We start from the raw sequence: 12,896 nt of genomic DNA on the forward strand, positions 1-12,896 counted from the left end.
ATGCCTGGACCCAGCTTAGACTTAGAGAATCAGAAATATATATACACTAGAATGTGTGATCCGAGGAAGTAGAGAGAAGAACATTGGCTTTCAAGTCAGATCTGAATTGGATTCAAATCCTGTTGCTGTGGGTACCACTTGGCACTCTCATCTGAGCAATGGGGATAATGATGTCTGCCTTTCCATGCCACTGGGAGGAAGAGAGGTAAGTTGCATATTTCAATTAGAAACAATCTCAGGAACCGGTTTGTGAATTCACAGGCACTCATACCGGAAGGTTGGCTCTGCCTTTCCATTCCACTCTTTACTAGATTTACCTTTGCCTCCCAGATAAACTGCTTGCTTTCAAATCATTGTCTCAAAAGTCTTCTAGGGGAATCTAAGTTGAGACAACACCTTTGCATAACAGGAAGGATGAAGAAGAATGTGTAAAGATTAAAAGAGTGAATGTCTATAAAGTGTTAGAAAGTTACCAGGCATATAATAAGCACTACATGTGTATATCTATGCATATATAGATGTATATGTGTGTGTGTGTATATATATATATATATACACACACACACACACATATATATTTACACACATGTATCTAATAGTATATAGATAATAATATACTATTGTTATCACTACATCTTCATTTTTAGTGGTGGCAAGCTTACTCCTAATTGTCCCAAATGCATCCTACCTTGTTTCACTAAGGAATAGTTTGTTCACCAAGCAAATGGACATGGCCCATCGTTTGCACTCCCCATAGACTATAGCAGGCATTTACCCTTGGTGATAATTCATAGAATTTCAATCACATGTATCTGAACTACATTATTTTGTTGTAATCAGTCTCCAAAGCCTTCACGCTCTTCCCTCTCACTCAGATATGGGGCATGCATTATTAATTAAATGACAAAGTTATTACAGCCAGTAATTGAATTACTCCATAGCTCCTGCCTGCAGTAATTAACATCTATCAAAATAAAAGAGGAGTTGTGTCACCCTTATTACAAATGGTTTGGTTTCATGGGTTTTTGATCAAATTAAATAGAATCAAACTAATAAGTGATTGGATTAGGCCAAAAGTCATTGTACTTATATTGCTCTTATTTGTTCCTGGGCACAACTGAACATTGAGAATCCACTTTATAGGCTACATATTTTTCCTTAACAAACTTCCTCCTTCTCAGTGCAGATTCAGGAATGTGACTGGGCTTTCAAACTGATGAACAGTATTCTCATCAGACTATATTAAGTAGCTGTTTTGCACACAAGAAACTATTTAAAAGTAAGTCAAGAACAACTAATTAAATCTAAAAATGATTCTGCAGCCACTGTACCAATTATAGGCATAACCAAGGAGCAGTTTGTGTGCAAAAATACTCAAAATCAGAATCACGTCACAGTCATTCGATAGCTATCAATTGTTATTAGTGTAAAGCAAAACAGTAATGCCGGCAAGTGCCAAGCAGGTCAAAAAATGAATCAAAAGGATGTTTTCTCATGAATAGGCAAACAGATTGTCTCTCATAAACAGACACACAGTCACATGCAGGAAAAGGATGGAGAAATAGGGATAAAGGAGAGGGAAAGGAGAGGGAGCCCTGTTGAGTGATACATGAGAAAGAGAAGATATACCACCCCACAAAAGAAAAGAGCTGTCCATCAAAGCATATCCTCACCAATATTCAGAGCATCACAAAGCACAAAAAATAAATCTATATTTGTAACAATATTCATGACAGCTGTAGACCTCAACAAAAACAGACTACTTTTGCTCTTTACTGAAATCCACAAAGACAAAGCCTGCTTTAATTAGAATCTTCCTCTTTTTAGATGCTGTTCCCTCACCCCATTCTGGTGCACAGGCAAACACACATGCAATCCCTCAACAGCCGGCTAAAAGCAGATTACATAAACTTGTTCTAGTTTAGGTTGCCTGAGATAGTACTGTTTACAGCTGTTGTGTCAACTACATTACTAATCGTATCATTTTGACTCTCAAAAGTGTTCTGGTTCAGAGGCTGGGGATGTGGAATTAGGAGATGTTGGTCAAAGGGTACAGTTTCAGTCAGATGGGAGAAATAAGTTCTGGAGATCTATTGTACAGCAAAATGACTATAATTAATGTACTATATATTTAAAATTGCTAAAAATAGATTATAAATGTTCTCAACACAAAAAAATAAGGATATGAGGTGATTAATCCAATAATTAGCTTGATTTAATCATTTCAATATACATATATGTATATATACACACACATGTATATATATGTATGTGTGTGTATATATATAGTGCCCCATAAATACATACAATTTTAAAAAGTAGTCTTGGTTTGGAAAATAAGTTATTTGCTCCTATTGTGTCAACATTAAAAGCCTCCAATGTATATATTAATTCTCTTCTGATCTGGCATAATAAAGAGTTCTGAATCCCAGTCACCATTCCTGAACATCTCCAAATTTCCTTTGGAATTATCTCTCAGGTTGTATTAGTCCGTTTTCATACTGCTATAAAGAACTGCCCGGAACTGGGTAATTTATAAAGGAAAGTGGTTTAGTTGCCTCACAGTTTAGCATGGCTGGGGAGGCCTCAGGAATCTTACAATCACTGCAGAAGATGAAGGTAAAGCAAGGCACCTTCTTCACGAGACGACAGGAAGGAGCAGTGCCAAGCCAAATAGGGGGAAGAGACCCTTATAAAACCATCAGATCTTGTGAGAACTCACTATCACAAGAACAACGTGGGGAAACCACCCCTGTGATTCAATTACACGCACCTGGTCTGGTCTCGTCCTTGACACATGGGGATTATGGGGATTACAATTCAAGATGAGAATCAGGTGGGGAAACAGTCGAACCATATCACAGCTGCTAGAGCATGGCAGGCTTGAAAATAAATTAGGGGAAAAGAAAGGGCTTGGAGATCAGAAAGTAAATGATAAAGGAATGAGAGAAAGGGATAAAGGAAAGGGAAAGGGTAGGGTACCCTAATTGTTGACTGATACACGATGCAATGTTGTGACACTCTATTTGTGAACACCTGTTCCTCACAAGAATTTGAGATAATTCATACAAGTTTCTTGACACGTTGTTTCCTCCCTAGTTAATATGTAAAGGACACTGAACTAAAGGCAAAGCATCATTATGGAGCTGAGGTGCTTCATGCTTACAATTTTTAGAAATAATAACAGGAATTTGACATTAAAGAAAGTAGCGTTTCACACATGCAAACAGCTCTTTAATTTCATTCTAGAAAATAGAACATTTAAACTATAAAAATATTACTGACCTAGCAATAGAATCAAGTGAATGGAAGAACATTTTAGAAGTCAATAACCTCAATTTGTCCTCAGCATAACAGTATTCTATCTGGCTTTTACCTGCCTCAAAGGGATCTTCTAAGTAATCATTCATCAATATGATAAAGTATTGAAAGAAGTTGGCTAAAGAAGTGGTAAAGGCTGGTGCTATCCCTCGATGTATACCAGAAGAAAATAAATAACCACCCCTCCTGAGTGCTACAGACATCAATCTTTTGGGTCAGCTGATTTTTCAAGTTACTTTCCAGCCATACAAAATCTATAATTCGTTGGAACTTTGAAATCTTCTGTAGGAAATATGCTAATACAAATGTTAGAGCATTAAGTACACCCAGAGAAAATGTGACCTTGTATGGACATAAATTTGTAAATAGCCAAAATATTAAAGAATAGTAGCTTGCCAGCTCAAACAATAAAACACAATTTATGTCTTAAAAATACATTCTAGTTATCCAAAAAATACAAATTCACTGGGAAAAACTTGAAAAACACAGATATCTCAAATAAGAAAACAAGATCATTCCATTCCAACATGGTTAACATTTTGGCTTCTTTGTGTACAACTGGATGAATTATGATGTACAGATATGCCATGTAAACTCCACCCAAATCAGAACTACAAGATTTCAACTCCCCTAGAAGGTTCCCTTGTGATTCCTTCTAGTCAATCCCTACCCTTCATAGGCAAACACTATTCTGATTTCTATCACTGTGGACTAATTTTGCCTGTTCTTGAACTTCACAAAAGTGTAATTACACAACGTAATGTTATTGAGATCCATTCATGTTGTTGCCTGTGTATGCATTTAACACATTTTTATTGCTGAGCCATTTTCCATCATATAAATACGCCACATTTTGTTTACCAATCTCCTAGGGATACTGAAGGGTGAGTAAACTCTAGAGTGGGTAGTAGAGGAAGGTGCTGATAAGTGTCCTTTGTGGCCTCAAGAACAGCTGCAGAAATCAAGACCACAGTGAAGATTCACTAATTGTCATCTTAAAAGTTTTTACAGGAAAGGAGACCAACCAGCCTTATAGAGGAGCTATTCCAAGAACTTACCGTAAAATGCAAGGACATCCAAGTGGCACAAAGGGTGGATGAGAGTGGATGCTCTGAAGCACCAGCCAGATCCCCTTTAAGAATTGAAGCACTAATTTCCCCAGCTGCTGGAAGTGCTGGTAGCTGATGGCCCTCAGCTGAAGAATGTTGACTCACACAAGCTTGTAGCCTCTCCCTGATGGAAACCAATAGCCTACAGGTGGTCGAATCCAGTGCATAAAAGTCAGCACCTGCCCCCGCATGCTTGCCTCAAAGAAGGGCAATTGTCTCAATTGCAGCGTTCCCTGAGCTATGGACTGAAGCATCCACTGCAACTCCTTCACCATTCTATTTCTTCCTCTGTGTAATCATGTTTTTTTCTGTCCTCACAAGTGTGATTACTGAGAGCAACTTCCAATAAAGTTTCTGCCTACAAACATCATAGTCTCGGAATCTTTTCCTCCTGAGATCTGACCCAAAACAAGCACGTTTTGAAGTAGGGCCTCCAACTTCATTCCTGTGTTTCAAGATGGTTTTCATAGTTCTAGGTCTTTTGTATTAACATGCAAATTTTTGAATCAGCTTGCTCATTACTACCGAACGCCTTTTGGGATTTGAATTAGAATTGTGTGGAATCTGTAGATCAATTTTAGATTGAGGTTCATCTTTTTCCATATGGTTATCCAGTTGTTCCAGGCCATCTGTTAAAAAGACTATCCTTTCTCCCACTGAATTACCTAGGCACGATCATATCATCTGCAAATACAGATCATATTTATGTGTCTTTTATGTATTTTTCTTGCCTTATTGCGCACTCTAGGACATCCAGTACAATATTGAATACAAATTGTAAGAGCAGATATCCCTGCCTTCTTTCCAATCTTTGGGGGAAGCATTGGTCTTTTACCAAAGAGCATGTAATTGTAGATCCTCCTGCCCCACCACCAATTTGTAATACTGTCTTTATTAAATATCAAATTCCTCTATGTTCACAGGTCTATCTGCATCAATCTGTCTTTTCCTTCGCTAGTACCATAATGTTTTAATCACTGTAGTCTTATAGGTCATTTTTATGTCAGGAAGAATAAGTTATTCTTGTTAATTTTTTTGGTCATTCTCCATTTATTCTTCTAGATACACTTTAGAATACTATTTGTTTAATTTGTCTCATATGTTTTTGTTGTTGTTTCTTTCTTACTTTCTATTTGATTAATCAAATATTGTTCTATTCCATTTTAATTCCTCTATTGATTTTTTGTCTACACCTCTTTGTATTACTTTTAGTAATTATGCTAAACATTACAATACACACCCTGAATTTATCAGAAACTATGTGGATTTAACATTATACCACTTCACATCAAATGTAAGAACCTATAGCAGTGCAATTTTACTAACCCCCTTCCTTGTTACCATTGTTGTGTATAAACACGTACTTTAGAAACTGCAAAAGAAAATATTACTTTTGCTTTGAAGAGTCAGTTGTATTTTAAGGGAATTAAGATTAAAAGCAAAAAGAGAAAGTCTCACATTTATGCAAATACTTCATTTTTAGTTCTTTTTGTTCCTGCTCTTATATTTGAGATACTATTTGATGCCATTTCCTTTCAGCCTAAAGAACTTCCTTTTTCATTTCTTGTAATTCAGTTGTGCTTGGAACAAATTCTCTCAACTTTTGTTCATCTCAAAATATGTTTTCAGCCAGGTGCAGTGGCTTACACCTGTAATCCCAACATTTTGGGAGGTCAAGGAGGGCATATCACTTGAGGTCAGGAGTTTGAGACCAGCCTGGCCAACACGGTGAAGCCCCCGTCTCTACAAAAAATACAAAAATTAATTTGCTGTGGTGGTGGGCGCCTGTAATCCCAGCTACTTGGGAGGCTGAGGCACAAGAATGGCTTGACCCCAGGAGGCAGAGATTGCAGTGAGCCTAGATCGTGCCACTGCACTCCAGCCTGGGCAACAGAGTAAGACTCCATCTCAATAAAATAAAATAAAACAAAACAAAATAAAAATGTCATTCCATTGTCTTTAGGTCTTTATTATATCTGATGAGAAGTTGGCCAATATCTATATCACTGTTTCTGATGTGTCCCTCTCTCCACCAGCTGCTTTTAACATTTTCTCTTTATCTTTGATAATCAACAGTTTGACTACAATGTGTCTAGGTGTGGTTTTGTTTGTATCTTTTCTGCTTAGTGTTCGTTTAATTTCTTGGATCTGTAAATTGATTACCTTCAGCATTGGGAACTTTTCAGCCATCATTTCTTCCATTCTTTTGCTTCTCTTCCTTTCCCTCCAATCCTTCTCAGACAACAATTACACATATGTAAGATCACTTGATATTGTCCCACCTGCCACAGAAAGATGTTCATTTGTTTGAAACTTCTTTCCTCCCTATTCTTCAATTTGGATAATTTCTATTGATTTTTCTTCAAAATCCATTGATCCTTTCTTCTGCCAATTCCAAGCTGCTGTTAAGACCATCTGGTGAATTTTTTATTTCTGTTATCGTATTTTACACTTTAAGAATTCCATTTCGTTCTTTTTTATAGTTCTTATTTCTCTGCTTTGGTTTCCCATCTGTTTACTTGTTGTGATTTTCTTTGCTTAAGTTCTTGGATGTGAGCATAATAGCTCCTTCAAAGTTCCTGTATATGGATTTAGTCTGTTTATATTCACTGCTTTCTTTCCTGACCTTAGGTTAGATGTTTCTGTTTTCATACATATCTTGTATTTTTATTGTATATTAGACATTGTGGATGGTATGTTTTATAGAATCTGAACTCTGTTACTCTCTATAAAATATTATTGATTTTTGTTTTACCATGTAGTTAAATTACTGGCTGATAATCTTGAACTTATGGAGACTTCGTTTTATACTTTATCAGGGTGGATCTGTTTTGATTTGTCCTTAGTTTTAGGGTAAATCTTAGTCCTATGACAAAGTTTTAACACCCTAGGTATGGCCTTTCTGGGGTTTCAAAGAAAATCCAAAGTACATACCAAGCTGACATAACTTGGCAGGACTCAAATTCCAATCTTTATCTCCCTTGTTTGGGCAGAGGCTTAAATCCCTGCTCACAGTTTTCAGCCTTCCAGCTATTACCTTTCACTGGTACCCTCGGATTCTCCTTAGGGCAAATTCAATTCAGGGATCAGCCTGGGACTTAAGAAGAAGTTGCATGCAGATTTTTATGCATATATGAGATACATAGATAGGACTTAATGGGAGATTATATGCAGCCACCTCTGTGACTTCCTCCTTTCTAGAATTTTACATTCAAATTCTAGTCACTCTTGCATCTCATAACTCAATCCTCTGACACCTCTAGCCAATGTGACATCAGCTTTCTGCTTGAGTTTTTTTTTTTTTTTTTGAGACGGAGTCTCGCTCTGTCGCCCAAGCTGGAGTGCAGTGGCCAGATCTCAGCTCATTGCAAGCTCCGCCTCCCGGGTTCACGCCATTCTCCTGCCTCAGCCTCCCGAGTAGCTGGGACTACAGGCGCCCGCCACCTCGCCCGGCTAGTTTTTTGTATTTTTTAGTAGAGACGGGGTTTCACCGTGTTAGCCAGGATGGTCTTGATCTCCTGACCTTGTGATCCGCCCGCCTCGGCCTCCCAAAGTGCTGGGATTACAGGCTTGAGCCACCGTGCCCGGCCTCTGCTTGAGTTTTAACGTAGACTGGAGCATCCCTTCAGGGGAAAAGCTATATAAACTTGGATTTTACCCAGTGCAGTTCTCTTCTTTCAAAAGTCAAATCCAATTTCTGCCTCCTTTTTGTCACTCTCTTTTGCCTTCAAATAATTATTTTGCTAATATTATGTCGAGCATTTAATGTAGTTAGAATTTTCTTCTACAATATAGTTTTTCAGGTTCAAGCATAACTTGAATGGATAAAACATGGTATATATACATAATGGATTACTACTTGGCTATTTTTAAAAGTGTGAAATCCTGTCATTTGTGGCAACATGGATAAACTTGGAGGACATAATGTTGAGTGAAATAAGTCAGACGCAGAAAGACAAATACTGCATGGTCCCACTTATACAAGCAATCTAAAAAAAAATTGAGTACACAGGAGTAAAGGGTAGAATAGTGGTTACCAGAAGCTGGGGAAGGGAGAGGGGAATGGAAGAGGTTGGTCAACAGGTACAAAGCTGTAGTTAGAAAGGAAGAATAAGTTCTGTTGTTCCACTACATAGCAGGGTGATTACAGCTAATAACAATGTATTACATATTTCAAGACAGCTAGAAAAGAGGATCTTAAAAGTTACCACCACAAAGAAATGATAAAGGTTTGTGGTAATGGACATGCTAACTGCCCTAATTTAGTTATTATACAATATACACATGTATTGAAATATCACACTTACCCCAAAACATGTACAATTATGTGCCAATTAGAAACAAAATTTTAAAATTTTTGAAGTATAAAAAACATAATGTTTCAAATAAACTTACTACATTTGTGTCAGAATTGTGGAAATTACTAAAATACCTAACTTCAGTTTTCTTAGAAGATTGTGATGATAGTCTGGTTTGCAGAAGAAAATATTAAGTGACCTCAGTGAAAATTCAGAACTTTACAAACTATTTCACTGAGAGAAATAACTTTTGTGTAATTTCTGCCTTCTGAATGCACTTTGGCTGATATACCAACCTTAAGGATATTCAAAAACTATGACTCAGGTTCTAAAGAGAACCCCTTCCTCAAAAAATTAAAAGCCCTATGCATCTTTCAGGTATTTTCCCATTTCTTAGCATGTCTTCCCTTTACCCACAAGTATTTGCCTTATGGGAGCTCTAGGTAAAAGTGTAGGAAGAAATTGACATTAATAGAAACTCCTAACCACACGTAAGAAGTTCACCATTACTTGATATTTCAAACACGCTCTGTGATTTACAAACACAGTAAAACAAGAGAGCTTGACAGAATGTGTTAAGTCTGTGGGGGACCTCTTCATATACAATACTGACAGATAAACACCCTATCTGTTCAGAAACAAACTGAGGTGCTTTTCCCAATATACTGTTTGGCAACACTCACAGCTTACAGTAGATAAAGATTTCAAGCATTAGTTATCAGGTCTGACAAGATTTATATTCAGGGTTTTTTTTTATTCAGAGTTTTCTAGGCAATTCCATCTCCTGGAAAAAACATATATTCCTTCACAGTTTGTGCTTGTGTTTATTATTCACCATGGAGAGTAAACAGCTGAAGTGAAATGACTGCAAAATGAGGTTTCTCTTTAGTCATTTGAATGTGGGACACAGATTTTCCCGCATTATCATTCTGCTATTGGGGGTTCAGAAGTGTAACTGTGATTGTCTTTACTCAGGACACCTGAGCCCCTGTATTAAAAAGCTAAGCATACTGAAAAATACAAGATTTCCCAGGCCTCAAATCATTAAATAAATACTCAGTGCCAAATTTGCAAAGATCCCACTGCAGCTCTCCGTTGCTTGGATAGAAGTGCTGGCTCAAAATACAAGTAATAAATGTGATAAATTATGTCATGGGGCTTACTCTAAGCTTTTTAATAAGAAACATACATTTTGAGGGACAGAAGGCATGTTTATCTTTATTTCAATCAGCACACTTTCAATTAGTCACATACACGGATGACTGGCTTGGACCAAACACCACCACCACCACCCAAAGGTAATGTAGCTCAATTGAAGGCAAGGTAGTCATTGTGTTTGGTTTAGGGATGAATAAAACACTTTTAATTTGAATCTTCAAACTTTAAGTTATCATACTATCCATGAGGAAAATCAGACATTTGTCTTGTGGCCACTAGAGTATCCCGTACACTCTGAATTTTTTTCAGAAGCTATAGTCAAAGCCCTATAATTCTAGGAATTTTTCATCCTACTCTCAGGAATAGGTCCATCCTTATGTAGAAGAATGATCTTCAGGTACTCACTCGACAACAAAACATAGGCTAGAATAAATAAGAAACATGCAAAAAAGGTTGCAAATAACATATTTTTGCCAAAGTGAGAATGTACTGAAAAGGCAATTCATGGCACTTGAAAAGCAGGAGTGATGAAAACAATTGGCAATAAAGGCCACTTACAGAAGAAACAAGGACAACTGATTGGGTAAACAAGACCCCCAAATTGGTTAAAATATATAAAAGTGGGACTCATAAGTGTACAGCAATAAACCCATGTGAGTTATAAAAGAGAGAAAAAATCTGAGAGATGGTTATGGATAAAGATGAAAGATGAGCCTAGATACTATAAACAGCAGGGTAATAAAAGTGCTGTACTGCTGCATGTCAGTTCACTGTTCCTACAGGTGATACCCATAGGCCATACAGAGAAGGGAAAGAAGGAAAAACTTCATATGTCCCCAAGAATTTTCTGGGGCCTGTCTGGGTTTACAGTGTAAAATGATATAGTTCAAATAGGGTCTAGAAGAAGATTCCCTTCCTAAGAAGGAAAAAATATGGCATTTAGGGAATGCTCACTGTGAACCAGGAGCTTCACATGTTACTTTACTTAATCTTCAAAAAAAAGGAAGAGTATTACAATAGACCCTCAAACAACATGGATTTGAACTGCAAGGGTCCACTTATTTGTGGATCTTCTTCTGTCTCTGCCACTCCTGAGACAGCAAGACCAACCCCTCCTCTCCCTCCTCCTCCTCAGTTTACTCAACGTGAAGACAAGGATGAAGATCTTTGTGATGATCCACTTCCACTTAATAAATAGTAAATGTATTTTCTCTTCCTTAGGATTTTTAATAACATTTTCTTTTCTCTAGTTTACTTTATTGTAAGAATATAGTACATAATACACATAACATACAAAATACGTGTTAATCAACTGTTCATGTTATCAGTGAGGCTTCCAGTCACAGTAGGCTATTAGTAGTTAAGTTTTGGGGGAGGCAAAAGTTACAAATGAATTTTTGACTGCAAGTGGGGATCGGTGCCCTAATCCTCATGTTGTTCAAAGATCAGCCATATACTCATTTTAAAACCATAAAACTAAAGCTTTATTAAGCTCTTACTATGTATAAGCACTTCACAAGCATTATCTCATTTTATCTTCACAATGATCCTTCAAGTAGGTATTACTGTCTCCAGTTTACATGCAAGTATTAGCTGTACTGACCCTTCCTTTTGAGATTTGTATGAGCTTGATGTGAACCCCCATTTTATGAAAAACAAATGTTAGCTACAACTTTCTTAAGGGCTTACTTTGTCATGGTTTCCTCTACCTCTTAGCTCCTGCTTTACTGAATTTGTGTAGCTTATTAACTGTCTAATCACTCCATGTTTTCCCTTTTCCATTCAATTCTAGTCTAAACATTAGGCTTATTCCCTTTTCTTAATACACACACACACGCACACACACACACACACACACACACACACATCCAAAGAAGACATTTACATTTATAGCAAACTTGACCAAAGGTTTGGAAAGACAGCATGGGTTCACAACAGTAACACAAGTAACTGAAAACTAATATTAGCTCTTCCTGTTCCTGAGTCCTTTTGCCACCCCAACATTCCATGTAGCCCCCAAACTTTCTTACTGGCTCTTCTTTCCCTTTGTTCCCTTACTCCTTCTTACTCAGGGCCAACAATAAATGAATAATTTCTCCCATATTCTTATAGAAAATGACTTGGTCCTTCTTGAGGTCTGCATTTCCTCTCCAGACCCTTCTCTGAAGACTTGGTTTTGATGGCCAAATTACCTATTGAGATATTTTCTCAAATAAGGACAGTTCTGTCTCTAACAGGAATTCTGGTGCCAGCACACAAGAAATACAGATGAGGGAACCAAGGCTTGGAGGTGTCTAGAAACTAACCCCATAAGTGACAAAGTCAAGGTTTGTTCTTGAGAGTTGCTTGTTCAATACAGAAGCCACCAGCCTCATGTGGCCACTCAAATTTAAATTGTACTTGAATAAAATTAAAATTTCAGTTATTCATTCTCATTACCTCATTTCAAGTGCTCGAGTGCTCATGTGTCTAGTGACCATTGTACTGGACAGTGCAGATGGAGAGCAGTTCTACCAACCTGGAAAGTTCTATTGGACAGTGATGCTTCCACAGTAGCCGTGTGGTTCCCAGACACTGCTATCTCTTGTCCATGTGCCACTGCTGGAAATGGTGACATATCCCTCTCCTTCTTTTTATGTTGGACTGCCATCTGCTGTGCCATTTCTAAATGAGAAGAAACACGCTGTCCAATTACAAGTATGGAGTCTATGAACAAGTCAGCCAATATTCTCTGACGTCTGTGTGAGGGCCGCCTCTCATGCTGCACAGTGTCCTGCCTTCAGATGAAGAAGTCCTCAGACCATACTCTGCCAAGGTTTCTACCTGCCCTGGAGGCCCATTGAGACACTTATCCTCTAGAAACAAAGGCCTCATTTCATAATCAAGGCACAGACCAATTTATGAACCTGAAGAAGCAGCAGATCTTTTAAAGAGTGGTGGTGTTTCCTGTTCACCCACCACACTCCCCAATCCTGGCTAACCTTTCAATGATAAAGTCCAACTGTCACAG

Source organism: Piliocolobus tephrosceles, chromosome Y (assembly GCF_002776525.5).
Source record: "Piliocolobus tephrosceles isolate RC106 chromosome Y, ASM277652v3, whole genome shotgun sequence".
Lineage (NCBI taxonomy): Eukaryota > Metazoa > Chordata > Mammalia > Primates > Cercopithecidae > Piliocolobus > Piliocolobus tephrosceles.